This window comes from Pinus tabuliformis, chromosome 8 (assembly GCF_031772625.1).
Source record: "Pinus tabuliformis cultivar Carrire ecotype Pingquan chromosome 8, CPIR1, whole genome shotgun sequence".
Lineage (NCBI taxonomy): Eukaryota > Viridiplantae > Streptophyta > Pinopsida > Pinales > Pinaceae > Pinus > Pinus tabuliformis.
The window spans coordinates 967,513,739-967,540,694 of record NC_142294.1 but is presented as its reverse complement, the minus strand read 5'-3'; positions in this window follow the sequence as shown (position 1 = coordinate 967,540,694).

The following is a 26,956-nucleotide window of genomic DNA, read 5'->3' as shown; positions in this document are numbered from 1 at the left end:
ACAGTGTAGTAACATACTGCACACAAATTTTTGAACAGTCATTCGAGGTCCTAACGAGCCTACAGGAGGAGCCTAATGTACAACGGCTAGAGAGAGAGGCACGAGAACTACAACAATGCTATGACAAAGTAAAAGGTACAGCGTGAAACGTCACTCTCACGCAGAGACTGACGAAGCTCCAGGATGCCAAACAATTGAAAGAATAGGTAGATGCAGCGCAACACAAGCAGGCAATGTTGAAGGCTCGCTTGAAGCCTTGGCTAGATGAGGCTTACTTAGTCACAGCCTCTATTGAAGGCAAGCTTGTTCATCTACAAGAAACTCAGTAGAAGCTTCAATCTAACAGTTAAGGACCAGTGACAGAGTAGTTGGTTGAAGAAGCAAAGCAGGGGACCAAACAGTGCACTGCCAAGGTTGTGGTCATGTAGGTTGAGCTGGGAGGTCTTCACGACAAGATCTCCATGTCCATAGAGTGACTCGAGGGAAAGTCACCATGTTTGTGTTGGGGGCCTATTGGGAACGAGTTCCCCCAAGGATAGTTTTTGGGGCTAAAGGCCCATGTTTTGGGACAATTTTGTAATAAAGTTGTAAAGTCTCTGCATTTTGTGGTCATGGAGCACAAAGGTGTCAAGAGTCATAAAGGGTTGTCCACCCTTATTTTTTAGAGTGTAAAGTCGGCTGTAAAGATCCACCCATGGTCCGTAGACCATCGGATTTTATAAAAAGGAGCTAAGTAAGTAAGCTCTAAGAAGTCTTTAAGTGAAGAGGAAGAATGAAGTAAGTATATAGGCATTAGAGTCTAGGTGTTCTCCAGTCTTAGCGTAGTTAGAGGCTCTACAACTGAGTGTGTAGAGGCCTAGGGTTGAAGTTCGCAGCTGAGTGCACAGACCCCTGCAGCTGTGTGCACAGGGCAGATAGAGTGTGTATTAATATGAAGATATCAATAAAGAGAAGTATTCTACAAATTTTGTGTATTTATTTCTTGTAAATGCACCTAGTTATATTGTGTTTTGGGTTTAATTTACAATGTTCATATGATGCGCGAATGCATGTGACTTTATTGGTTAATTGAACGCAAGTAAGAATATCTGTTTACGTGGTGCTAACTGTGGTTGATTAGTAAGATAAGTAAAAAGCTTAAGATAACTTGGAAACCTATACAATACGTTGTCATGGCAACGTGAAAGTACTTGGATAGCAGATTAAGGTTTCATGAAGGTCAATCGTACACCTTCGCTGAGGTACTGAAGGGTGGAATAAAGGGTAGACTAACATAGCCCTAAAGCTTAGAGACTTGCGTGAAAGTAGGAATAGAGGGTATAAACCGACATCATGACCATCTTAGGGTGTGGAAACTTGGTTCCAACATTCCCCCATACTGCTTCAGGTGAGACTTCAGTCCGCGCTCCGTGAGATGATGTCGAAAGGGCCAGTAGTGTAGGGATTTGTTTGGCTAACTAATGCTAAACTTGGGTCAGGCTCCACAAAGCCAAAAATATGAAAGTATACAAACGTGAAATACAATTTATAATGACTTAGACATACAAAAATTAAGTGCAACATATTCAATAATCTAATAAGAATACTTAGAACATGTAATTACACAAAATACACATCACATGAAGCACATATAAAGAACACTTATCTTTGTAATAATCCACTAATTAGCTACAAACCTTAGACTTTCTACGCAATCATAAACCTCACCACTCCAATACTCTCAGTAGTGGGTCACCAAATTGACCTAGGGTTATGACTCCACTAGGGAAATGGTTCACGTAGAACTACTTATGGTCTTACAATCAAGACAAATAAGGACTAGACCAAAGAACCAAACTCCAACAAAACTTTAACCTATATTCTATCATCCCTCATCAGTCTGCACAACCCAAGGTAATGAACCCCCATTTGTACCTCTACATTCCCTTAGGTTGTTCCACTACCCTCCTAGCGCCCCACACAAGTTGACCAACTACCCTATACCAGGCTCAAAGTATTATAGCTCCAATAGTTCTAGCTACCCTTAGGATTCCATAAGAATCCTCCATACCTCACACTGTGCAATATTATGCAACCATTTCCCCCTCTAGGTCTCTAGCTTCACGTAAGGAAACCTAAGGGGAATTGACGTTGGAATCCTACGTATGATTCACAATGGTTTTACCAAGTTATAGGTCTTCATAATTGTCCAAAGCCACATGCCCTCTAGTCTCCACATGAACAAGGAAAAGCATAAGAATGAAAGACATCATTTCCATGGAAACAAGGCTTATATATGCATGTTGTCTTTTTTCTATGTGTCACTTCAAGAAATCACCCCCATCACTTGGGAAATACTTAAACCATCCACCCACTTACATTTTGGATTTATGATATTACATCACTTTTTTTACTTAGGCTTATATCATGCTTTTATGACAATGCGTTATATTCATTGTTTAAGGAAAATTCCTTCTGCAGACAAAAGAAATCTCCTTAGACCTATTGATTTGATCTTGAAATACAAGCAACTGTAAATAATAAGCCAAGGATTCATTATTATACATATGCATAAATGATACATAATGTATAGGAAAACAAGGAACTTTTGTATTAATAAAAGTAGGATATTAATAAAACCCTTTATAGGCCTTGACCTTGTAGATCTATCCCAACTATCTTATCCTTCCTTTGTCACAATAGCAAGCCTTCAATCATACCTCAAGCATATGGATGAATTAAGGACCTCTAGGCACAAATCAACAACATGAGGGCATAACTAAGAGTCTCCAAAAGCCAACCCATTCCTAATGTTGGGTGCTGGAGTTACAGTTCAACAAACTCCTTCAACACTTAATTGTCAACCTGGGGCTACGTAAGCTTAGAGGCGTAGCACAGGAAATGCCAAGATTAATGGTATAAAATTTCACCAAATATGTTCCTATCTTCCCTAATTACATTTGCAGAATCAAAGAATTACAAAGAAAATAATACCAAAATAATTCTGGTGTCGGAATCAAAAGGAAAATACTTTGCAAAAACTCAATGAAAGGAACTTCAAATTAGCATAAACAATCCTGATCAATGAAAGAAAGAAAAGCAAATATCTGAGACTAAATGTTAGTGCAGTCATAAGATAGAGAAATAATTAGGTTGTGAAGTGCATTTTTCTTTGTTACAAGTATTCCTTCCTGGTTCGAAACATCGTTCCCGCACCACAACAACGTTCCTGTACTCAGACGAAGTTGCTGCACTTGAATGATATTCCTATACTAAAACAATGTTCTTGTACCAGAAGTATGTTTTGTTCCCGCATTGAGTGTTTTGGCTTTCATAAAAGAATTTTGGGTTCCTTACTATGGTACTCTATTCCTGTACCAGGGTATCGATTCATGTACTGAGACAAATATTCTTGTACTAAGAAATCAATATTCCTGTACTGAGCTTCCAAACCACTTGCATAAAATGTAAAGTGTGCTAACTAGAAATTAATTTGCAAGGCAACAAGAGCAGAGGAAATAATCACATATAATCAAAAGACTCCTTATCTAATCATTCATTCGAAAGTGAAAAGTACTTCAAAAGTCAAAGGAAATCTCTACTGCAACAGAAATCTTCTTCATGTGAAAATGATCATCTATTCTAAATACAAAGCATCCCTTCTTTCCTAGATGACTGCCATAATATTAACTAGATCTGCACTTTTACCAAATAGAGGTTTTAGTTCAAAGGTTCCTTCACTAAATTCCAATCTTAAATTGAACTATTCCCACAATAAAATAAGCATATTCATAGATCCTCGTAATGTGGACAACACTTCATCAACACTAAGGGAAATATAAATAAATTAACCCCAAGTTAAAGAAAACCCACTTGCAAAGAACACACTTGCATACTCAGAAATGAAATGCACTTGCATAAATAAACACCCTTGTGGAAGCAACCCTCAATTGCAAAATTAAAACACACTTGTGAAAATAAACTAAAACACACTCTTTGCATAAAGAAAACTACACATCAAAGGAAAGAGATGCTACCACAAATCTCAGTAAATGAACGCACCCACATGTTCACACCTCAGATCCGAGTCACACGGTTTGTGAAGAAGACAAAGATCTGTTAACTACATAAAAAGATGAAATTCTTCTTTCTCCAACCCTGCATAAGGAAATATATCTAACACACCTACGAAAGAGGGAGAATGAGCTGCATTGGCTGTGCCCTTGCCAACTAGCTCGTTTCCCTTTTACGAGATCTGGAAAATCAAATGCTCGAATAGTGCATCGCATAAAGTATTAGAATAGGAAATGAATAACCGACATAGCTCCTTGTATTAAACTCAGTAATTTCAAATGTACATCGTGGATTGCTAGATCCAGCCTAGAAGTATGGCGACACAAAAATTATAGTATAATCCAAAAATTATCCAGAGTATTTCCCCCTTGTTCTACTAGAAACCCTATTAAATATACATTGTCCGGCTCATGGTCGTAACAAAAATCAAACAAAATTATAATCTTAGGCTTTCGGCGGTTTGACAAAAATACTAAATTAGGGGTATTTAGTCGAAACCCTAGCCTCCATATCTCATATTTTCCCAAATGATCTGAGCCTAACAGAGTGTTGTTGATCTTTTGGTGAGGAATGTGCACAGATTGCTAAGCTGTAGTGGCCATTTGCGGTGAACCGTGTTAATGCTGTCAGCTACCATGGGTACAAGAACGCGGGCAGTACAAGAATACATTCCTGCACCAACCCCATCTTACACAACGACTAATATTTTCGCTCTATCAAAATACCCTAGGAAAGAAAATATGTAAGTTGCAAAGGCAAATAGGCTATTAAAAATTTTTAATTAGTAATTAAGTTCATATAACCCTTAATAACAAAAATCATGAAAGAAGTGTAGGAATAAGTGCAAGGGTTAGAAGAAGTGTAGGAATAAAAAGGTTCCAAGGGTAAAACAGAGGGCTTAGGTTGTGTGTTTTGGGTAAAATGGAGGTTAAAAATAAGGCAATTCTAATGACCAACTGATGAGCCTCATCATTGGGTAATTATATGGGCCTTAATTGGCCTTAATTCACCTCCTAGCTTAGTCAAACCAACTATTCTCACAACTTATTGCATACTTTTGATTATATTTTGTTTATGATATGAGTTAGAGTTGGATATTTTTCTTTGTGGTCTAATGTGCATGTAGTGCAGGAATAAAGGATAAAGCAAGGAAAAATGCAGGAATAAAGGATACAAGCAAGGAACTATGGCGAAGACCTTGGTCAAAACTTGAATGGGACAAGGGAGAGGAATTATAGAAGGTAAATCCTCCTCGTTTACTACCCTTCCATTCGAATATTCCTCCATCTAATCAAAGTGCAAACAACCAAATCATGAGGACTAGAAGACAGTCGAGCAAGTGAAAAGGACAGAAAACCAGTTTATCTTGAGTGGGGAGCCAAGCCTCCCTAATTTGGAAGGAAGTCGTTGGAGACTTCAGATGCATAAGTAGAGAGTCTTAGGACCTCAGTAGGATTCGATTTCTTATTGTAAAACTCTGCTTTATTTCTGAGCTACAAGACTGGTGACAGTTTGTTATGTAATCCATGGTTTTGATAATGAGAGTGAGTTTCGTTTTGAGCTAGCTCTGAGTTAACTCAGAAGGCTGAAGCTCTTGGGTTATGGCCCAGCCCAAGAAGCCAAAGCTCCTCTTTACTGTACATGTATGCTAGCATAGATTCCTGGTTTTCATTGTTCATTTGCTTAAGTAGCATAGATTTATGTTCTGTTCATTTTCTTAAGTAGCTTTCTGGTTCTGTTCATTTTCTTAAATAGATGCATTTTCATTACAGTAGTGTAGAGTAGATCAGTTGTGCTTAAGTTTACTTCCATTTGTGCCTTCTTTCAGCTCATAGGGTAGCTAGAGGAAAAAGATCACCATAAGGTTGTGCACATGTGTCTCAGCCTCATCTCCTCCCTCTAGGACCATGACTTGAGGAAGAGACCCTTCAGCAACCCCAAAAACTCAGGTTTCTGGTTTTTCACATGAGCTATGGAGTTTGTAGTTTAATTCCATTACTTGTTCACCCTAACTGGATTTTTTGTCGTTTTCATTTGAAACCTCCTTCAACACGTTCTTCATGCATCATTTCCTCACCGTCCGATCCACAACAAACCTGGCCAATCACTGTCTGATTCATTAGTTTATCCAATTTCCACCTCACGTGAAGTCTTCCACCTACTTTATGCACTTTAAATCCCCACTATCAATCTGCCTCACTTGATACAACGACTATCGTGTCACCCGATCACCAACTAGCTTGGCTGATATCCACCATTGTTCTGTCTAGCCTATTCCGATGGCTATCATGCAATCTCTTGCAGATTATTTCATTACCGTTATCCGCCCGATAGCATGCGAGAAAAGTGGTTTTGTGGTACTACGTGTCACTCAGTTAGGCTAATCGTGTGAAATTTCAAAATACATCTTACAACTTAAAGGGAGCACGAGGAACTACTTACCGCCTTCGAAACCCACTCCATCATTTTTGCACATTTCTTTTCCCCGCGATATGATCTTCGCCATCCATCCTCTGATTAATACTATCCATCCATCTCTTGACTTAATCTCTGCGATAAGATCTCCACCGTTAATCCTGTTCGTTCGTCTGGTTTGTCCATCTATCCACTTAACCTCCGCGATAAGATCTATGCCGTTCATCCCGTGTGTTCACCCTGTTCATCCATCTACTCACTTAAGCCTTCACGATAAGATCTCCGCCATTCATCTTCTATTCATTGGCTCATCCATCGGTTCTTATGCACTCCTGCTTCCTTACGTCCTCCTTTCATTGATTTGATCCTCCAATTTCTCTTCCACTTGAAAACCAATTTATCTTAGTTTCCTCATTTGCACCTTAGTATAGTTTGATGCTCTTTACTTCTACAATTTAGATAGTAGCAATTTAGGACCTTCAATTTTACTTGTGCATATAGCACTGTCACCTCCAATTTTGTACAAACCCCAGGTTGATAAGTAAAGCTGGTAGACCTGGGATTCGCAACATTCTTGTTGCAATACCTAGGCTGATCACGTTTTGGCCGTTTTTGGGGATGTGTCAGAGTATAAGTGATTACTGCTCTTTTCTTCTATTTCTAGTTTCCAACTTTCTTCCATTAGTTTATTTCTGCAAAATTAATCTAGTTTCTTCCTTTCTTTTAGTTGTCATTATTTGCTTTCCTTTCCATTCTACAAGTAGAATTTCAATTCAGCAAGTAGTTTCTTTGTTAGTAGATTCCTTTCCTTCATTTGTCATTATCTGCTTTCCTTTCCATTTTGCAAGTAGAATTTCAATTCAGCAAGTAGTTTTTCTTGTTAGTGGTTTTTCATTCAATTAGAAATTTCCTTTCTGCAGAGTAATTTACAACTTAAAAAAATAAATCTTACAAAAACCAACCCAAAAACATTTCCTTTCATGCCTCGTAGGAAAAGGGACAATTTAGGGAAATTCTTGTCAAATACCCCCACTGCATCAGACAGTCAACCTTCTCTCTTCTTCAGTGATGGTCAATTGGAAGACCCTTTAAGTGAGAAACCTTACATATTTGAGGAACCTATAGGGGAATAAGAAGAGGAAGAACCCATTCCTACTTAACCAATGGCTGAAAACCGAAATGATAGAGGAAATAGAGAGAGAATTGAGGGTGCCTTCCCCATCAGGGAGACCAATAGGGAAACTGAGATGAAGAATATAAGCTCCTCTACTCTACCTCATTTCCATGGCCTGACCATAGAGGACCTTGACACTTTCCTATTCTAGTTTGCTATTATATGCCGAACCTATGACTATATAGATGATGAGAAAAATTTAAAACTATTTCCATATACCCTCAAGGATGCAACATTGCACTGGTTCATGGGTTTACTTGGAGATAGCATCACAAATTGGGCTCAGATGTAACAGGATCTTAACAACAAATATAGGGACTACTGTAGGTCAAAGGACACTAAAGAAGAGATTTTCAGGATGACCATAGGCCAGGATGAATCCTTAGAAGACTATGAAGAAAGATTCCAACTCAGTTACAAAAGGGTCAGGTGCACACTTGACCCTGAGGCACTGAAGCTGGTCCTGCTTAGAGGAGTAAGGGAGGATCTCATGGATACCTTACATATGATAGCATAAGGATATATCTACCAATTACCCTATGAGAATATTTAGACTGCCTTTAGAAACCATTCTAGGGCAACCAGGGAAAAGGGTAGGGGTAGTCAACCTATGGCTAGTACATCATCCTCCAACTCATCCATCAAGGGTGAGTTTGGAAATATGCTGGAATATTTCAAAAGTGATATGCTACAAACCCTTGCCTTCCAATTGGACACCATGAACATAAAAAGGAAGCAAGAGGAAGCAGAAAGAGCCCTGGCCATCTTTTGTCCTAGATGCATCAAGAGGCATCCTAGGAACGAATGTCCATTGAACTATATTAAGATTTTCTCAGTTTGTGAAGAAAACCACTCCACAGACAAGTGCCCTTCTTTACCTAGACTTAAAGATGTATATCAAGGAGCTGAAGGGGTCACTGAGCAGCTTTGCTACATGAACCAAAGGAGATCTCCTGGGCCTAGACCATATTAGTAGGGTATACAAGGGCCATCCCATGCATATTACAACCCCAACCAAACCATAACTATACCTTCTTAGGGACCTCCTACTCATCCTTCCTGGTCTACACCCCCTCCTTGGTCCTATGCATCTCAGTATCATTCCCAACCAGCCAGCCAGTCATTTCAACCTTGTGTTCAGCTACAACAATAGTGGAATACCCCACTCCAGGGGTGGAGGCCCCAATTCAACAATGTTCAAGCCTTATTACCTCCACCACCTATCCAACCACAAATTCTGCACTCTGCTCCACCTAAGTAATCCCAAATGCCTGCTTAGCGAAATCTGAACCCAAACAATAGGCAGGCTCAACAAGTATACAATGGAGAGACATCATACCCAGTTTATGCTGTAGAAATCCAAGAGATCAACCTAAGATCTGGGAGAACTCTCCTTGATAACCAACCTCCCTCTCCACATAGGGCAGTTGAGGAAGAAAGAGAGGAAATCAACCTTAAAGTAAATCCACCCTTTCCTGAGAGATTAGCCCTACCACTCCAACCTATCCTAGAAGAAACTGAACTTCTGGGAGAATTAAAAAATCTATGTGTAAAGATCCCCCTTCTCCAGGAAATCAAAGATGTTCCCATTTACAATAAGCTGATTAAGGAGAAGTGCTTCAAGCATCCACGAAGAAGAAAAATGGATGCCCCTACCATTAATGTCATTGGGAAGTTGTCTAACTTAATGTTGGGGCAGGTAACATGTCCAAAATATTTGGACCCTGGAAGCCGTGTAGTAGATGTGCACATCAATGGCAACATTGTCCCACACACTCTGATTGATCTTGGGGCTACCATTAATGTGATGACCAAGGACACCATGCTCAAGCTCAACCTCCAAGGGTCATTGAGTAAGACCACAATAGTTTTGCAACTTGTAGACCATTCCACATTGACCCCTGAGGGAATTGTGGAGGATGTGATGGTCTCCATTGACTCCTGGGAGTACCCGCAGATTTTCTAGTTCTCCAACCTAAGGCTAAGCTTACTGGTTACGCTCTCATCCTTGGGAGGCCATGGTTGGCCACAATTGATGCTTACATTAGCTACAGAGCTGGGAATATGACCATCAAGAATGGGCATATGTCCAAATAGTTAGTCCTATACCCTCCTTCTCAAGCTTTCCTAGAGCATGATTTACCTTTATGGTTGGAGGAGGAGGAAGAAGATGAGGTTTATGCTGCCCAAATTTATGCTTTGGAAGCAACCATAGGAGTGGGATAACAAGATGAGGATGACTTAATTGAACACTTGCTCCAAAGCCCAACTCCTAGTTCATTACCATTAGAAGAAGTAAGGGAAACCCAGAACGATCATTCAATTGACTTATGATTGGCCAATTCCAATCCACTCCATGTCAAAACCATAGAATTTGGCCCAGAGAAAACTTTGAAAATTAATCCATCTCTCTCTGCTCTTCAAGAGGAAGAGTTATGCAACATGTTGGGAGAAAACCTAGAAGCCTTCACTTGGATTTATAAGGAAATGAAGGGAGTACACCCCTCAGTGTGTGCTCACCACATATACATCAAAGAAGATTGCAATCCAGTTAGGCAACCACAAAGGAGTATGAATCCAACTCTTAAAGACATAGTCAAAGAAGAACTGCAAAAACTGCTAGATGCAAGATTCATTTACCCTATCTCAGGTAGTGAGTGGGTCTCTCCTTCAGTGTTAGTTCCTAAGAAAAATGGTAAGTGGAGGATTTGTGTAGATTATATGGAGTTGAACAAAGCCACAAAGAAGGATCATTTTCCCCTACCCTTCATTGACCAAGTGCTAGATGGCTTGGCAAGGAAGAAGTTCTTTTCTTTCCTAGATGAATTCAGTGGGTACAACCAAATCCAAATTTGCCCAGAAGACCAGGATAAGACCACATTCACCTTTCCTTGGGGTACTTTTGCCTATAGGTCCTTCCTTTTGGCCTATGCAATGATCCTTCCATGTTTCAGAGAGAAGTCTTGAGTATTTTTCCTAAATTAGTACATGATGTTGTGGAAATCTATATGGATGACTTTACACCTTATGGCTATGATTTTCAAGAAGCCCTGACGAACCTAGGCAAAGTATTACACAAATGCATTGAAATGAACATGTCTCTCAGTCCAAAAAAATCAGAATTCTTAATGATTGAAGGGACCATGCTAGGTCATTCAATATCTCAGTAAGGACTGCAGGTGGACCCAAACAAAATAGCAATCATCCAAAGGGTCCCACCTCCACAAAAGTAGAGAGATGTCAGGAGTTTCTTAGGGTCAGCTGGATACTACCGAAGGTTGATAAAGGACTTCAGTAAGTTGGCATGTCCTTTGTTTGGGTTGTTGGCCAAAGATTCTGAGTTTATATGGTCAAAGAGTTGTCAAGAGGCCTTAGACATTCTAAAGGATAAGTTAACCACTGCACCAATTCTCAGAGGCCCAAATTGGGCCCTCCCTTTTCATATTCATGTTGATGCCTCACACAAAGCCATAGGAGCAGCCTTGGGTTAGGAAGAGGAGAAATTACTCTATGCCATCTATTTTCCCAGTAAGAACCTGTCAAAGGGTGAGCTAAATTATACTGTGACCGAAAAGGAACTCCTTGCCGTTGTGCATTCATTAAACAAATTTAGGCATTACATTACAGGCTATCAAACATTTCTGCATACTGATCATGCTGCAATCAAATATTTAATGAACAAACCAGATGTAAACGCTAGAATTATAAGATGGTTGCTTTTATTACAATAGTTTGATATAACTATTATTAATAAGCCTGATAAGGAAAATGTTGTTGCAGAATTTCTATCTAGGATGAATCTTCCTGCAGGTTAGGAAGGAATGGTGGATGACCAATTACCACATGAGCATTTGTTTGCTATTTCAGTTCTCTCCCCATGGTTTGCTGATATAGCAAACTATTTGGTATCAGCACAGTTTCCACCAAACTTGCCCTCCAAAGAAAAGAGCTAGATATTCAGGAAGAGCGCTCCCTTCACCTGGATTAGGGGAAATATTTTCAAACTTGGCCTAGATCAAATCTTGAGAAGATGTGTAAGGGAAGAGGAAGTCTTTGACATCCTTCTGACCTGTCATGATGGGTCTTGTGGAGGTCACTTTGTAGCAAAGAGGACAACATTCAAAGTGTTGTAAGTAGAGTATTATTGGCCTACTCTTCATCAGGATGTGAAAAAGTACATTAGTCAGTTTGATTGGTGCCATAGGATGGGAAAGCCTACTCCAAGAGATGAAATACCCCTACAACCTCAAGTGACTTTCGAGCCATTTGACAAGCGGGGCATGGACTTCATTGGGCCTATCAACCCTCCTTCAAAACGAAAATAGTACATCATTGTGTGCATTGATTATTTGACTAAGTGGCCTGTAACCAAGGCAATTAAGGCAACAACATAAGAGAAGGTGGCTAAGTTCCTAAGCGAGAATATATTCTACAAATTTGGGTACCCTAGAGAGCTAGTCATAGACCAAGGTAGCCAGTTTACCTCCAACATGATTGAAGAACTGCTCAGCCATCACAAAATGAAGCATAGGACCTCCACACCCTATCATTCACAAGCTAATGGGCAAGTGGAGGTGGCTAATAGGGCACTGGAGAACATCTTAACCAAGGTAGTGAGCAGCAGCAAGAAGGACTGGGCAGAGAGACTAGTTGAGGCCACCTGGGCCTATAATACAACATGGAAGACCACCACTGGATTTACACCATATGATTTGGTCTATGGGAAAATGGCTTTTCTATCCATTGAGTTTGAATATAACACATTATGGATGGTAGCCCAACTAGATTTGGATCTCAGTCATGCACAGAAAGAAATATTGTTCCATATGAATGGCTTGGATGAATTCAAAATGCAGGCCTTCCTACATTCAGAGATAGTTTAGCTTCAGAGGAAGATCTGGGATACAAATATATCAAGGAGAACAATTTCAAGAGGGAGACTTGGCATTGTTATATGATTCTAGGTATAAAGACTTCAAGGGCAAGCTAAGGACAAGATAGATCAGACCTTATGTGGTGGAAAGATGCCATGATAATGGTTCAGTGCAAACCAAAACTATAGATGAAGAAGCCATTCCATTGCTTGTTAATGGACACCGATTGAAAATGTACAAGAGGAATTTATCAAAAAAAGAGTTCATTGACAATATCAATAAGACAGTGATGATGGTGGACCAAGTTCCAGCTCCTCGCAATAAAAAAGAGAAAAAAGAATAAGGATTCAGGTGAAATCCTCCATGAGGCACCTGAGTCCCATATTTGGGTTGAAAACCTCATGAGGTGGCCTAAGGATTAGAAGAAAATGAAAAAGAGTAAGAAGATCCCTAGGTGAAAACCTTCCTTGAGGTGCCCAAAGCAGATATCTAGGGTGAAAACCTCTTTGAGGTAGCCTAGGTGTTTTTCAAAAATATAATAATAAAAGAAAAAAAATTAAAAAAGACATAATTATCATTTGCAGGTGGGTGAGAAATAAAATCAAGAAGCAAAGAGAAGATCCAAGGGGAACCATGCCTCACATATATTCATCTCCTCCACTCCTTACCATGCGTCCCTCCATGAATTCCCTTGTTTTTCACTTCATTGCTTCAATTCAGGTAAAGATTGTGTTTTCTATAGGATCCCTTGAATGTTAGATTGGTTAGGTCCCCAAAATTCATACTAGACATGATCTAACCAATCAACTCATCCATTACCATCATCCCTACCTTCACACACAATCCTACTCCCTCTGTCCATTCATTACAGCATCCTCACAGCACCAACCAACAACATGATCAAGAAATTCTAAGGGAGACACCAAACATTGCCAAGTGGTAATCTAGGAGCTCCACAACAGTAGCAACATCAGATCTCTAGTCATAGACACCTCCAAAAGCCAAGAAACCATCAACAGACAACAAAGGAGGAAGAAGAATGACCATGCAGAAAATAGACAATGCAACACCTTTGATATTTGACAACTGCATCATGGCATCAAGATCACAGGTATGTATTCCACTCACTCACTCATATGCATCATTTGATCAAAAGTTGTAAAGGTTAAGAGGTAGTTGGTTTGTAAGTGAAAAGGTGGCCAGTTAACTTGGCCACCTTCATTCAATCATCACATACAAAGCAGGGTGTCCTCTCACACATGGATGTAGTCAACTCAAAGAACAGAGGAGGAGTAGGACAAGAAGTGTTTAACTATGGATTTAAAAACCGTGGGAGTTGATTGCAAGGAGTGGGAATGATGAGGTGGTATAAAGGGAAACAAAACATCATTTGCATGCATTCATGCATTCCACCTCGTTGCAAATCTCTCACTCAAGTAGCTCTCATAACTCTGGACACCCACTGGAAGCAAGGATCCATCGTTTTGCAAGAGAATTCCTACAAGAACAGTCTCCAGGAGTAGTCTACAGGATACACAGAGGCAATCTATAGGATAGGCAGAGAGGGTTTCAAGAGACAATATCAAGAGAATTGTCCACTGCCACCATTATAAAGAGGTAGGATCTAAAAATCCATCCCCATTTACAAGCAAATGAACTAGAAGTCCTCTAAAAATCTAGTGGATTACATACACAGGAAACTCTGTTTTATAAATAATTTGCTCATTCCCTCACTCCACACAGGAGAATCCATGCCATTTTTATAGTTAGAGGGCTCACTATAGATCTCACCCCAGAGTTCATCTGCAGGGTCACCACACTTCCCCTAGGAATTGCATGGAGAAAAGAAGACAAAGAAGACAGTCAGGTGGAAAAAAGGAAATTCTTTTTAGAAGGTGAAGAATCCACAGAGGATGAAAATGGAGTAAGGAGGGACAGTTTGCCATACCCATGGAGTGAGGTAGTCTACCAACTCATCAAATATATCTCATATGAGGGTAGATATAGTTTTGTTTATGGCTACCATTTTAGGATGCTTAAAGAATTAGGATTTGGGGTAGAAACACTAGCTCACCAAAGACTCAGCATACCCTATTTTCTGATGCAATCACTCATGGACTCCAGCAACAAAGTAAAGAGAGGAAATGCCTAATAGTTAGTTCACCATGGGTTGATTAGGATCCTCATTGAGGATTCCCTCCAAAAACCTTGGGATCCCTATAAAATGGTCAGTCTTAAGAGACTTACCAACAGAGGATGAGATGGATGAAGAAGAAACTAATACAGAGGAACATGATGAAGTAGAAGAGAAGGAGGATGATGCCAAAACAGAGAGGAAGAATGAATTGAAGCATAAGGGGAAGAACACAAGGAGGAGTCACCTAGGGTGTCTCTAGAGGCCCTTGAGAGGACAACTGCAGGAAAGGGAAAACCAACTAGCATATATGGCCAGCCTCTCCTTGGAGGCCAACTGCATCCTACGCTCTTTACCTCAGAGAACAATGGCTGCAATTTCAGATTAAAACACTAGCTGTTGGAAATAATACTGGGGGGGGGGGGCGGGTGAATCAATATTAGTAATTTAAAAAAATTTCATTTCCATAAACAAATTGATATATGCTACTTTTGTTAATTAAACCTACGTATATACGCAACTGTGTTTAGAGAAAACTGCGTATATCTTGTATACTTCTAATTTAGTTAGCTGATCTTAGTCTGAGTATCAGAACCATAAAATAGTAATCAAGTGCAATAAATAGTATAGGAAATCATACACATGAACACAAGATATAAGGTGGAAACTCAATGTGGGTGAAAATCACCTGCTGCAATTCGTCTCTATCTTCTTTTAATAAGAAAATTCTTTTTACAATATTTTTGTACTGGTGTAGTCTTATACCAGTACGCAGGCTTCTACCTGCAGAAGGCTACAACCTTCTCTCTTTCTCCAGCTTCTCCTGGAGGGGAGCTACAACCCCCTTAGCTCTTGTACTAGCTGATGTACTAGTATGTAGGTGCTGACCTACAGAATTCTACAACCTTCTCTTTTCTTCTAGGAACCATGTTTCATAAATTTTCAGACTAGATCCATCAATAATATCAATCAAACATCAAATATATCTATATCAACCAATCTCCTTTGCACCAACCAAAAACTGAATCAAACAATCACTTCTCTAAATGTTGTAACCTGAATACAGTAACAGTAACCAGAAACCAATCTTGAACCCAAAACACTGCAACAATAAACAGAAGTAGCTAAAACATATTTTATGAGACGTACGCTACTTCAATATGTAGAACCTACGTGCATACGATGGTATATTAAGGAAAACCTATGTATACGCTGTTGCGAATTACAGAACCAGCGTGTATAGGCGCCCTTGCTATGCTGAACCTGCATACAGATCTATAAAAGATGATTTACCCTTTTCAACTATTCAGACATCAATTATACCCATATCATCAGATTTACAGATCAAGTCATGTGTCAAATATAAAAGATAAAAATCACACAAAGATACTTCCCTTCAAGCCTTAAGATCTTGACCCATCAATAGAAATTATCCTTCTTCTAGTGCTCAGGTTCCTCCTTGATTCAGATCTAGCTATGCACCATAACCCAATGACCAATATTCTTGATCTTGCTCTTCATAAGATATTCGATCCTTGAGTACTCTTGCCTAATGATCTCCTTCCCCTTTTATAGTCTTAGGCCTTACTCAATACCATGGTCCAAAACCACTTAGAACCAATACCTGGGTCCAAATACCTGGGTTCAACACTTCAGACTAGATACCATGGTCCAAATACCAAGGACCAAAAACCAAGTTTTCCAAACTGTACGCGCTTTTATGTGCATGAAAGTGTGTGTATACGAATACGCACCTTTTGGTTTGTGAATCCGCGTGTATACACATCTTGGTTAAGTGGAACCTACGTATGCCTCCTTTTCCTTTATTCCAAGAGCCCGTGAGCCTGAACTATCATCTGAGTGATTTGCCGAGTGAGTTGCCATCAAGGACAATACCTGTGTCATAATGCCAAACCTGTCTCATACTGCCAACAATCTCCCCCTTTGGACTTGATGGCAACCCCAAGTCACTCTCCCCCTCTGGCATCAAGGGAAAAGGGTTATGCTCCTCCTGAGTACATGTTGAAATCTCTGATCTGTTGAAGGGTGGTGTCCATGCTCCCCTTGACTGTAAGCAAGGTCTGCAAAAAGATGTTCTACAAGAAGAACATGAATCTGTACATCATAAATGACCTTCCTATCACCAAGGATTCATACATACATCCATCTCCAAGCCAAGTGGGGATATACCAAGATTGAATCATCCACCCAACCAGGTGGGGATATACCAAAAGTTTATACATGATAAAACATCATCCATCCCTGGCATAGTGGGGAAACCAAAATAGGTCGTTACATGACCTCGATAATAAAAGATATACATGATATAGAGACAAAACATCTAAACCAAGACTATGATAATCATCAGCAACAATCATCAGCGGCATCTGTCAATAACCATCTGGACCATCAACCATGATCTCCCTCTGAACTTGTTCCACCTGAATCAAAAAACAATTGTGAAGTTGTACCAAGTTCTTTTAAGATAATGCCAACAATGCATTATTAGAAGTATATGCTCCCCCTGAACAAGTGCCAAATGGTCTCTGTCAGACCCATATCAGATTCTTTTCATCCTAAGTTTGGTCCACTATTTTTCTTCAAACCAACATATACACGACTGTATCCACATAAACTAGTGTATGTACACGGATGCTCTTCATGAAACTTGCGTATAACCACTTTTCTCTGAAACAGATAAGTGTCAACATTAAGATGATGCATCAACTACCCCCATCTTCTGTCTAAGGTACTCAAATGTCTCTCTGGGTAGTGGTTTGGTGAATATATCAGCAACCTGTTCCTTGGAGGGAACATACTCCAATTTGACTTTTTGTTCAAGCACTTGTTCCCAGAGAAAATGATATTTGATAGGTATGTGCTTGGTCTTGGAATGCATGACATGAATCTTTGAAATGTTGATTGCACTTGTATTATCACATAAAATGGAGATAGGTGGAGTGCAAGTGATTTGAATGTCTTGCAATGTTTGCATCATCCAAAGGAGTTGTGTGCAACAAGATGCAGCAACCACATATTCTGCTTCAGCTGTAGATAATGCAATTGAACTTTGTTTCTTGTTGAACCAAGATACTAATCTGGAAGCCATAAAGAATGCACCACCACTAGTGCTTATTCTGTCATCCATGCTTCCTGCCCAATCTGCATCTGTATATGCATGAAGTGTGAGATCTGTATCTCTAGGATACCATAAGCCATATTTTTGTGTTCCTTGAAGATATTTGAAATTCCTTTTAATTTCCTGAAGGTGTGCTTCTTTTTTATTTTCCTGGAATCTTCCAACTATTCCCACTGCAAGCATGATGTCTGGTCGGGTACCTGTCAAATAGAGCAGACTACCTACCAATCATGGATCTATAGGTTGGTTGATGTACTGCTACTGATTCATCATTTGTGTTGAGGCTGCATCCTGTTACCATAGGGGTACATACTGGTTTCGAACCTTCCATGCCATATTTCTTCAAGATCTACTTGAGCTACTTGGTTTGTGATAGAAAGATACCGTCTTTGTTTTGTTGGACTTGTAAACCAAGAAAGTATGTGAGCTCACCAAGTAGGGACATTTCAAATTCTTTCTGCATCACCAAAGCAATGTTTTGACTCATGGCTTCTTCATTGCTACCAAAGATGATATCATCAACATACACAACAAGTATTAGCAATTTAGCATTGTCAATTTTTATATATAGATTGCTATTTGCTCATCCTTTTGAAAAACCTTGTTGATGGAGGTATTTGTCCAGATGATAATCCAAGCCCTTGGAGCCTGTTTAAGAACATAGAGAGCCTTTCTGAGTCTGCATACAAGTTTTGGATCATTTCCAAGGATAAATCCATTTGGTTGCTCAATATACACTTCTTCTTCTAAGTCTCCATTTAGAAAGGCAAATTTCACATCCATTTGATATACTTTGAACTTCTGAAAGCTAGAAGAGCAAGGAACATTCTTATGGCTTCAATTCTGGCAACCGGTGCTAAATACTCTTCAAAGTCTATACCTTCTTCTTGAGCATACCCTTTACAAACAAGTCTGGCCTTGTTTCTAATAACATCTCCATTTTCATTCAGCTTGTTTTTGAATATCCATTTGGTCCCTATGACATTCTTATCATTAGGTCTAGGAACCAATTCCCAAGTGTTATTCTTTCCAATCTGCTCAAGTTCCTCATTCATGACCTTGACCTAGCTTTCATCTTTGCATGCTTCACTTATATTTTGTGGTTCGACAGAGGATAGCAATGCTAGATATCTTGAAGCTTCTGTAATAGTTATTCTTGTTTGTACACCTGCCTATTTCTGCCCCAAAATTTGAGTCTCTAGATGGTTCTTCTGGACATGCCTGGATGGAGTCTTTTATTCTACCCTTAACTATTCTTCTGGTGCCTCATAAGTTTCTTCTTCAGCATTAGTCTGATTTGATGTTGAAGGATAGTCCTCATCATATTCAAAATCTTCAGTTTTTATCTTCTTTGGATTGTTGGTTGCTTCATCAACCACCACATCAATACTTTCAACAATTTTTCCAATTCTTTTATTGTAACGCCTATATCCTTTACTTCAAGAAGAGTAACCAAGGAGAATGCCTTCATCTACTCTAGGTTCAAACTTTCCAAGCTTTTCAATAGTCCTTTTGATGTAACATTTGCTTCCAAAAACTTTGAAGTATTTTACAGTAGGAGTCTTACCATATCATGAGGAGTTTGAGTGATGTTAACCCGGACGTTTGTTTTGTTGAGAATAGTAATGAAAACAAATGCAGCTTCACCCCAGAAGGGTGCAGAAGTTCCAGACTCATCAAGCATATCATGAGCCATTTGTTGAACTGTTTTGTTCATCCTTTCTACCACTCCATTTTGTTGACGATTCCTTGCAGTAGAGAATTCCCTTCTTATTCCATGTTCTTCACAAAAGTAAAAAAATTCATCCGAGGTAAATTCCCCTCCTCAATCAGATCTGAGGCATTTGATTTTGCGATCTGATTCATTTTCAACCAAGGCTTTGAAAGCTTTGAACTTTTCGAAAGCTTCGTCTTTATGCTTCAGAAGTCCTATCCAACACATCTTGGAAAAGTCGTCAATGAACAATATAAAGTATTCTTCTCCACGAGGTGACTTTTTCCTTGATGGACCACATAAATCAGTATGGACAAGTTCAAGTGGCTTACTAGCTGATCCTTCCTTCTCAGGGAAATGTGTTCTGGTTTGCTTACCAAACTGACATGATTTTCATATTGTATTTTCTAGAATCTGATGTCAGGAAGATCTCAAACAACGTGATATTTGCATGCTTTCCTTATCTGAGGGAAGCTTAGATGCCCCAATCTTTTTTGCCATAGCTAGTGTTTGTTGCTGTCCTCCCTTGAGTATGTATAAATTATTTGGAGTTCTTATGCCTTTGATCATTGTTTCTCCTGTATCAAGCTCATGAACAATACATCCATTTGATCGAAATCCTACCTCATTTCCTTGATCACACATTTGACCCACACTCAATAGATTATGCTTTAAGCCATCAACACACATAACATTTCCAGCTTTGACCTTTTCTTTTAAATGAACAGAGCCTTTACCTTTTATGAGTGCAGGGGTGTAATTTCCAAATGAGACCTTCCTTTCCTTTTCTAAGTCACTATATGGCTGAAGTTTTTCTTTATCACCTGTCATATGTTTCGAGCATCCCCTGTCGATGTACCACTCACTTTCCTGTCCTTCCGCATATAAGGCTATACCACATCTTTTTGGTTGTGGTTCTTTCTTTCTCCATGTTTTGGGACCCAATGAAGCTTTCTCCTTCTAAGATTTTTGCCGAAACTTACTCCTGCATTCAGAATATTCATGACCGAAGTTGTTACAGATAGAGCATTCTATTTCATTTTCAAGAGCAGAGAAGTTATTGTAGTTCCTCTTCATGATCCTAGTCACACTCCTTTGATTTTGTGCTTCTCTAGTCATGATGGTCTTGTAGGCAACACATTGAGCAGCTTCGTGTCCAAAGTTATGACATGAGAAACATTGGCCATTAAATAAATTCTTGCAATTATCAAATCTACCGACCGGGTGATTGTAGTTTGCATTGACATTCATTCTTGAGGCAAATTGAGAATGATTTACCTGTGGTTGGTTGTAGCTTCTGTTCATCCTTGAAGTAGATTGACCCCAATTTACTTGGTGATCTGCTTTATGCCTTTACTGACGATTTTCAACTTGTTCACTTCTCCTTACTACATCAAGATAACTTTTGGAGGTGGATGGCTTCTGTGCTTAAGATGATTCTTCAGTATATCCAAGACCTGTCTTGATTAGAGGAGAACACTGCAATTTGATAATCTCATCTATAGTTTCAGATCCTTTAGCAAATATAAGATTAAGAGCTTTTGTTTTCTCAATATCTTTTCTAAGTCCCACAATTTCACATTCTAACTTTTCATTGTGTTTTTCCCTTTCAGCAAGTTGGAATGTCAGAGTATCTTTATTCATACTCTTTTCTTCTAAACAAATTTTTAAGTTTAGAAATTTCTTCATAGAGACCATCTTCATCTATAGCATCCAAGAAATCATCATCTTCAAAAGCCATCAAAAGTCTATAATCATTACCATGTTCATCTTCATCACTATTTGTAAGTCCATCATTGTCTTCATGTGTATAATAGCTCTTCTTACTTACGTTCTGTTTTCTGTTCCATTTAACCAGTTCCTTACCTTTATCAAGCTTATCTTTATGAAGACATTTGGTTGCATAGTGACCGACTCTTCCACAAGCAAAGCATTTGAAAGGTAGCTTACCTCTGAATCTTCTAGAACCCCATTGAAGGTTCTTGACAAAGTTTGCTTCTTCCTCTCCTTCTGATGTATGTCATGACTCATTGTATTCTCCTTTTGAAGTTTTGAATGTGGCTTCTCTCATGTCTGATGGACCCCCTTTTCTCATTTCGAAAGCAGTTAGGGTTTCGTGAGGCTATGACATGGTAATACTCTGAAGATTCTGCTTTTCTTCTATGGCAGAAAATTTTGATTCAAACTTAGAAGACAGAGATCTTAAAACCTTTTCAACTAAAGTAACTTCTTTTATCTCTTCGCCCAAGTTTTTCATGCAATTAACAATCTCATCTATATGTAAGAAATAATTAGCCACACTTTCATCATTATGCATTCTGATAGTTTCATATTGAATTCTGAGAGATTGTAGTTTTGCACATTTTACCTGATCGTCTCCTTCATAGCTTAGAATGATCTTGTCCCATATTTCTTTGGTAGTTTTGAGCTCCATAACCTTGATGAATTCTGCTTGAGATAGACTCCCCAATAGAGTATTGACAACCTTTGCGTTTGTCTCATACTGCTTTTTACCAACCATATCTGTAGGAGTTGTTGATGGAAATGTGTATCCTCCTTCCATGATATCCCAAATGTCTGTGCCAAGAGATTGAAGATAGGCTATGGTTCTTACCTTCCAATAGACGGAGTTGCTCCCATCAAAGATTGGTGGCCTGATGGATGCCTCTTTTTCAAGTTGCTCATGATGATAGATCTTCCTTCAAGTGATCAAGCTTCTTCTGAAGGACCTGCTTTGATACCAATTGTTGGAGATAATACTGAGAGGGGGGGTCAATTAGTATTAGCAATTTAACAATTTTTCATTTCCATAAACAAATTTATATACGGTACTTCTGTTAATTAAACTTGTGTATATACGCAATTGTGTTTAGAGAAAACCGCGTATATCTTGCAGACTTCTAATTTAGTTAGCTGATCTTAATTTGAGTATCAGAACCATAAAATAGTAATCAAGTGCAGTAAACAGTACAGGCAATCATACACATGAACAGAAGATATAAGGTGGAAACCCAATGTGGGTGAAAATCACCTGCTGCAATTTGTCTCTATCTTCTTTTAATAAGAAACTTCTTTTTACAATATTTCTGTACTGGTGTAGTCTTATGCCAATACGTAGGCTTCTACCTACAGAAGGCTACAACCTTCTCTCTTTCTCCAGCTTCTCCTGGAAGGGAGCTACAACCCCCTTAGCTCTTGTACTAGCTGATGTACTAGTACATAGGTGTTGACCTGCAGAAGGCTACAACCTTCTGTTTTCTTCCAGGAAACACGTTTCATAAATTTTCAAACTGGATCCATCAATAGCATCAATCAAACATCAAATATATCTGTATCAACCAATCTCTTTTGCACCAACCAAAAACTGAATCAAACAATCACTTCTCTAAATGTTGTAACCTGAATACAGTAACAGTAACCAGAAACCAATCCAAAACCCAGAACACTGCAACAATAAACAGAAGTATCTAAAACATATTCTATGAGACATATGCTACTTCAATATGTAGAACCTACGTGCATAGACTGATATATTAAGGCAAACCTGCGTATACATTGTTGTGAATTACAGAACCAGCGTGTATACGCGCCCTTGCTATGCTGAACCTGTGTACAGATCTATAAAAGATGATTTACCCTTTTCAACTATTCAGACATCAGTTATACCCAGATCATTAGATTTATAGATCAAGTCATGCGTCAAATATAAAAGATCAAAATCACACAAAGATACTTCTCTTCAAGCCTTAAGACCTTGACCCATCAATAGAACTTATCCTTCTTCTAGCACTCAGGTTCCTCCTTGATTCAAATCCAACTATGCACCATAACCCAATGACCAGTATTCTAGATCTTGCTCTTCATAAGATATTCGATCCTTGAATACTCTTGCCTAATGATCTCCTTCCCATTTTATAGTCTTAGGCCTTACAAAATACCATGTTCCAAAACCACTTAGAACCAATACCTGGGTTCAACACTTCGGACTAGATACCATGGTCCAAAAACATAGGTGCAAATACAAGGACCAAAAACCAAGTTTTCCAAACTGTACGTGCCTTTCTATGCATGAAAGTGCCTATATACGCATACGCGCCTTTTGGTTTGTGAATCCGCATGTATACTATTAGCTCTGCTACATATCTTTGATTTCTAAAGGTCGGAAGTGAGCTTAGTCCTTAGTCATGCTCAAAAGAAACCCATAACGGTCACTTTCTCCTTTTTCCTTTGCCCTGCTCATTCTCCCTTTATCAATCCTAAAAATAATTAATTCCTTTATCGGGCCCAGGTTTAATCACTATCACAAGTCGCATCCATGTGTGTGTAAAGGCTACGCCCCTCAACTTCTGCCGATGCAATATTGCGATGCGATCTGTTTGCAATCGCACATTGCCATACATAAAGGCCCAAAATTACCCAAAAACCCGATTCGACGACTCTCGTCGTGCCTGATAAAGCGACTTGCCTGATCACTTCTCCACCATCCGATTAGCTCTGCCAAGATCAGATGGCCTTCACACATTTCGCGCCCACAAAGTGATGGGACGTTAGTGCCCAATGGAGAGCATTTTTCTCTCTCCTCTGTCACTACCTGTCACACATTGAATGGAATCACACGCCCTCACCCTTTTACAGCCTAATGCCCAAAGGCGGTGCGATCGATACTACTTACCGCTTAATCCTCCGTCCCCACCCGACAACCATTGCGTGCCTTTGCCACCTGATCACCGTTGGATCTATCCTCCCGAGATCCAACATCCCACGTTCATCCTGCTCCCGCTTCTTCTGATATCCTCTGCCAGGCTACCTCCTTCGTCTATCCCCCCGATCCGATGTCCAATATTACTACTTCATCCAACTCGTCCTCTCGCTATGCAGTCCGTGTCCTTTGACCATTCCGTGTACCTGAAGGATGAAGGTGGCTGGCCTTCTAGTACCATTTACTGTTGCTCCTCAACAACCACATTTAACAGATAGTATGGCCGAAGAGAAAAAGGACAGACCATGAGCATGTAACTACATTTAGAAGTTATGGAACTTCATTGATACGAACACTGCAGCTGCCTGACAGGACAACAGAGCACCTGAAAAGATCAGATTCATCTACTAAAGCATGCAAACGCACTCAAAGACTCCATCAGGCAGTTAAATGCATTTGGTGGTCAATTAAGACCCCTCCATACCTAAATTGGCCAAGTGCCTTTGTAATGAAACTCTATATATACCCAAAAAACAGATGTAATCAGGGTTGATGGTTGATGCTTTGATGTAAGGTTCAACTTCCGGAGACTGTAACCATTTTGACACTTGCAATGTCTCGTCTTCATTTTCAGCTAATACAAGCTTCTTTTGCTGTTAATTACTCACCTTCCATTTCTCTTCTACTCTAAGCCGTGCCTAATATGTTGTCTTCTTGAAATCTTGATGTTTAGCATTAGAGTAGCTGTCATCCTATCTCTGTGTTAAATTCTTGTATGTGTCATTGAATAAGTTATTCAGGTTTCTCTTCATCTAGTACCAGGGAGCTATCATCCTGTATGTGCATTAGTAGATTAGATTTGTAGGCTTCTTTACTGGTTGCAGCTGACCATCACATGGTCTTGTGCATCTGCTGGTGTGGTTAGTATTCTCCATATTCATCCAATCCTTAAAATGTGAGTAGTTGGTGGTCTAAAGCCTTGCAGTCTAGGGGTGTTCACGCATGTCTGGAGTGAAATAGAAGTGGTTATCTAGCTTGGGAAATTATCATCCCTTCCATTCATCCATTTGCAACAATAAGTTGAATTTATATGTTACCAGGCATCTCCGAGCTATAACCTAGGAGAGTTTCTTGGAATCCTAACATAATTGGCGTCGTTTCTGGGGAGAGGAGATTGAAGCTTAGCTTCCTTGGGAGAATGACACAGATCCAAATTTGATGATAGACAAAGTCTGGACACATTTCCGGTTGTAATCATCTATCTGGCGACTCCACATTACAGTTCTGGCTCAATTCGTGAGGCATACCCGGAGAAATCCTTAGAAATCACTAGTTGACCCAGTGCTTGACCCTGAGAAGATTTTCAAGCAAAGAAAAACATCACAGAAAGGAGCATCAGGATCAAGTAAGCCTAAACAATCTTATGTATCTCTACAAGAGAGGCTCGTAGCTGAGCATGTTCATTTTGAAGATATAGAGCCTAGCACTATTAGTGAGGAAATACCCTTAGAGATTTATAAAGCTCCTTGTTCTTTAAGTTCCCCTTTGGATCTCAGCCCAAAGAAAACCTCCCATACAGTCCATCATATTCCTTTGTCCCTGTCATTCATTTCACAGCCCCTTACCTTTCAAACTGCCAGTATCCATTCACTTACCCCAGCCATGGCAGGCCCGTAAGCTCCTACTAAGATGGAAAGAATCATAGCTACTAGATATGGACCTCTGGTCATACCTGTTCCTTTGAATGCCATGCCTGCAAGAGAATACCATAAATACATGCCTAAATTCATTGGTACTGAAGGGGTGACAACTGAAGAGCACCTTGAATCCTTTTATAGTTATGCTGATAACCTTGATATCAGTGAGGATGATGTGTGGATGAGAGTATTTGTCTAGAGCCTTGATGGAGAGGCTAGATAGTGGTTCAGAGAGTTGACCCCTAGGTCCATAGTAGACATTGAAGCATTAGATGAGGTGTTTTTAAAGCATTGGGGAGGTAAGAAAGACCTGCTATACTACCATACTGAGGTTTGGAAACCTCAAGAGAGAAAATGGGGAATCATTGCCTGATTTCAATAAGAGGTTTAATTGTATGTATAGCAAGATACCAGCTGAGGTAAAGCCTACCCCCACCTCTGCAAAACTCACTTATGCTAATGCATTTGACTCTGATTTTTTCCTGTTGTTGAGAGAAAGAAGATGTACCACGTTGGCCGAAATGCAAGATGTAGCCCTAGAGGTAGAATCTAATATCATGGCTGCAGAAAAACTCAAGGGTCATGCTGATAGAAGGAGGCAAAGAGGTGAAGCTTCCACCTCTTCTTCATCTTCAGAGCCCAAATTAGATAAAATGACTAAGATGATAGAGTCATTGGCCACTGAAATATCCAAGCTGAAGGTTGAGTAGAATTCTAGGAAGGCAAGGCTGCCTAATTCATTTGCTCCTAGAAATCCAAGTTCCTTCAAAAGAGAAAATGATCAACTGCAGATCATTCAGAGAGGAAAGGAGACCAATGAGGAACAAAGAGTTAAGACTCCTTTTCAGAACGTAGTCATGGAGGAGGAACGGTTCAATGAAGACGATGAGATTCACTGCATGGAAGACAAGGGAAATACTACCTTCTTGACATTAGCTGCCTATGAAGAGTCATTACTCCAGGACCAGACCAATCAAGAAAGGGGCAGAGAAGCTATTCTACAGACTGACAAACAACGAAGGTATAACTTGAGGTTAAGAACGAGTAATGTTAGGGA